This window comes from Myotis lucifugus, unplaced genomic scaffold (assembly GCF_000147115.1).
Source record: "Myotis lucifugus unplaced genomic scaffold, Myoluc2.0 scaffold_259, whole genome shotgun sequence".
Taxonomy (NCBI): Eukaryota; Metazoa; Chordata; class Mammalia; order Chiroptera; family Vespertilionidae; genus Myotis; species Myotis lucifugus.
Window position 1 is genome coordinate 1,296,890 of NW_005871307.1, and position 4,004 is coordinate 1,300,893.

Here is a 4,004-nt window from a genome sequence, read left to right on the forward strand (position 1 = left end):
AATTCCGACCATGGCGGACATAATGCACACAGGCATCCGTGCAGGCCGAGGTTTAGGGCACTTCATCCTGCTCCCCTGGCTACCCTGCAAAATGCTTCCTACCTAGAAATGGCTTCTCTCTGGAGCTCTGGGATAGATCTAATGGCCCAACCTGTTGGCAGAAAGGGAGCTCCCAGTGTGACAGGCTCCTTGAAACAAGACTCCCCAGGATGCAGAAGTGATTTTGTGTTTCTCTGTGGCTGCTATTGGGCCCATTCACAATCATGCTGTGCACAGCGAGGCTGGTCCAAGGACATGCCCCGTGCAGGCTCAGTGAGGGGAAACAGATGGAAACAGGTGAGTAATGGGCAGGGATGAGGAGGTGGTGGCAGGGGTGGTGCTGGGAAGAGGGCGGACAGATGAGGTGGTGCCTGAGCCGGTGACTCAGGGGCACCCCTTTGTCTGGAGGCAGAGCTTGCCTGGGCCATGGAAACCACACCCAGCACAGGTTCTTTCCTGATCTGCTCCTCCTGCCCCCAAATTTCCCTCACACACAGGTGCGAGGGCTGCACGAAGGCTGCTTCCCGAGCCCTGCGTGGGATAAGGCCAACGGGTGATCCCAGGTTTGGCTCTCCCCGTGCTCCTGAAAGGAGGCCAGCCTTGCGGGTCTGATAAAGGGTTAGAGATGAACTAAGAGGGGGTGGGGTGGGAGTGATCTTCAAGCCCCAGGATGCAAAAGTTTTCCTGGAGCAATTTGGGTCTCAACACGTACACTCACTCACACTCACACGCTCTCAAACACATGTGCACACATGCTCACATACACACACACCTGGGATTACCAATCACCGATTCCCCCTTCCCCAGGCCTACTTCCTAATCAGGTCTGGGGCGGGAAAGAGGCAGCATGGCAGAGGGGCTAAAATAGTTACCTTTTCTTATCCTTTAGGGAAGAAAATGAAAGAGGAAGGGAGTGTGCAGACTGCAAAGGAAGATTTTGCCTAAACTCCACTGACCTGGCCTTGCAAGCAAAGAAATGTTGTATAATTTAAAAAGGAGGAGAGGAAAACCCCTTTCGTCCTTCACTGTCAGACAAGTTTGAATCCTGGCTGCATGACCTCCTAGCTGTGTGGCTGTGGCAAGTGCTTTTTATCTCTGGGTGCCTCACTCTCCTCATTTAAAAAATGGAGATGTTGATACCAGCTTCATGGGACTTGGGAAGGCTTGAGGGTGACGCTGGGAGAGAGCACAGAGAATGCCTGGTGCAGAGGCAAGCACATCGGGAGGGCCTTTCACCCCCCAGTGGGACGCCTCCTCACGCAGCTCCCACAGAGACTGTTTCCGCTGTTCTGCCCCCTGAAATCTTCCAGGGTCCCTCTCAGTCACCTCCTTCCCCATCATCCCTTTCCCCTAAGAGGCCAAGAGCTGGCTTTCCTATGCCTGGGTTTCCTCACCGTCACCCATGTCCACAGCCTGCCTCCCAGACCGAGTCCCAATCGGCAGGCCACTAGTGACACGTGGCAAAGCCTGGCCCTGAGCAGGAATCAGCAAGCAGAGGGGTTCCACTCAGGGCTCTGCCCCACTCCTCAGGGTCCCCCCCTTTCCATTCTTCCGTCTCCACCACAGGGTAGGCTGAGAACAAGAGTGGCCGTCAGTGAGCATCCACTCCTTCCCAGCACTGTGCTAGGAGCATTTCCCCTGTCACCTACTACCCGGACTTGGGATCTGCTCTCTAGCCCCAGAGCCCCTCTGTCTTTCCCAAGTAAATGACTGAGGTTAACAACGGCCTCACTGTGGGAAAGGAAGAGGAGGAGATGGAGGAGCAGCAATGGGGCTGTCGACCCACCCAGTTTGCCCAAGACTTAGTGGTTTCCCAGGACACATCACTTCCATGACTGAGGCTAGAGGGTGCTGGGAAGACTGGGACAGCTGATCACCCCAACAGCTGCTCAATCGTGATGCCCGGGACCCCAGCAAATATTGGTTGCCGCTATAACAATGGCTCAGAACTGCAGTGCCAATTTTAGGGAAGTTCTTAACTTCTCTGGGCCTCAGTTTGCTCATCTTTAAAATGGGGATAGCCATGGCTACCTTTTCTGTCATTGAGCAGAAAAGGGATCAAGCGCATGGGCATCGCCAACAGCGTATGCAGTGAGCCCCCACAGGTGCCAACAGCCAGCCCTGGGAAGGCTCCTTGTCCACCTGCCAGCTGCTGGCCTGGCTGCTCACTTGCTGTCTCCAAGCCTCGACGCCCTGGCCTGTCAAGTCGGTTCTGGGGCGAGGTTAAACAATGAGATACAGGCCCTCCGGAAACACAGGTCCCCTCCCCTCTGCGGTGTTCACCTCCCCCAGTCTTTGGGGAAGAAGAAAAGCGGAAGGCAGAGAGCTGGCTGAAAAGGGACTGTGCCGAGCCTCCGCCGGCCAGGCCTGGGGTAAAGAAAAGGCTGTGTTTTTTTTTAAGGAAGAGATCGAAACCTAAGACTCAGACGGGATGGAAAACCCCAGTCCCTCCCGTCCTTCAGCACCAGACGCCAGACGAGGAAGTCTCTCTGCTGAACAATGGTGAAAGGGACCTGGTGAGGGTGGGGCCAGCAGCGAAGAGAGGGTGTCAGCTGTGCCCCAGCGTCCCCCGTGCAGCCAGCACACCTGACCTGCTGGGCTGGGAGGCGGAGCAGAGCCAGGGCCCTGGGTGTGCGAAGGCCACGTGGCTCAGGCATCTCTGTTAAAGCATCTGGCCCCGTTCCACTTCTTTTGACCTCTGAGCCCTGGCTGAGTTTGGGGCAAATTCCACACCCTCCTGGACCCCCAGCGTCCATGGCCCCCGTGCTGACCGCGTGTTTCTCTTCTCACTTCCAGGCCTTGGTTGTCTGGCATTGGTCTCCAAGGCATCTATGTGAAGGTCAGTGGCTCAGATGTCGCTATTTTTTAACATTTATTAGATGCCAATGGCATGCTGAGCCGTGGAGGAAGCAGAGGTAGACGGAGTGGGCGGGCACGGGCCGGCCTGAGATAAACACATGCGTGGCATTCCAGAGCTCTGAGGGAAGGAGCCCCGCAAAGCCGAGGCCGGCAGCTTTGTCCAGGTTGTCACCTTTCAGGGCCTTCTCAGAAGTTTCCACTCCAGCACTTAGCGATAGGAGAGAGCAGAGCCTAAGGACTTGGCTGCCGCTGCAACGCTCAGCCACCCGCACCACATGGCCAGCCACTCCCCACATGACATGCTTTGCTCCCATGGCCCTTTGGCTCCCTTCCCTCCAGGCGCTCAATAATAAAAGAACAGCTGGAGACAGGGAACAGTCACCCTAACCTGGAACTCCGCCCGTCCCTCCTCCGGGGAGAGGGGGTTGAGGAGTTGGTCTGACCCAGAAGGAAAAGCCATCACTTTGGAAGGGGTCAAGGGGGTGCAGCAGGAGGGGTCAGCAGAGCTAGGAGTGCAGGAGTTCAGGGAGGGATGGAATCCACGTTTTCCATTGCCTTTCATCTTCCAGCTGACCCTCACCTCCTGGCTGAGTGCGCTCAGCACCCTGGGTGCAGCATATAAACACCCGGGGCCAGGGCTGGGGCTGGGGCTGCGGTGGGCGGAGCAGGGTGTGTGGAGTAAGGGCTCTGAGAGGAGGCTGGGTTCCAGCCCCATTCTACCAGGACTTGGGACAATTATTTCACCTCTGGGCTTTAGTTTCTTCATCTGGAAAGCACAGGGCTGGGGTGTGATGGGTTCACAAAGATCCTTTGAGCTCTCCGATTCGGCAGTGTGTGCTCCTGAATGAGCAGTCGGCCCCCTTTCTGGGGGACAGAGGTGGAAGGTGAAGTTGTGATGGGAGGGCTGTCTGTGCGGTCTCCCGTGAGAATGCTCTTCACGTCTCTGTCACACGGCCTCGCCAGGTCTTCTCGGTTTGGTACTGGCGGTCCCCACCCTCCAGCACACATCCTCGCTCACCTTCCAGTGACTCACGGCCACCAGGATGCAGTGCCCACCGCCCCTCTCCCAGGTGCCTCGGCAGGGACCTGGCCGGGTCGTCAGCTGT

At 57.0% G+C, this 4,004-nt stretch overlaps 1 long non-coding RNA gene across 1 annotated transcript; it reads left to right on the forward strand.

Moving 5' to 3' along the window:
* The first annotated feature begins 487 nt into the window (after positions 1 to 487).
* Positions 488 to 1,050, forward strand: LOC106698904. The gene is made up of 2 exons (XR_001350300.2): positions 488 to 602; positions 929 to 1,050. It is a non-coding gene; the product is annotated as an uncharacterized LOC106698904 (long non-coding RNA).
* Positions 1,051 to 4,004: the final 2,954 nt, after the last annotated feature.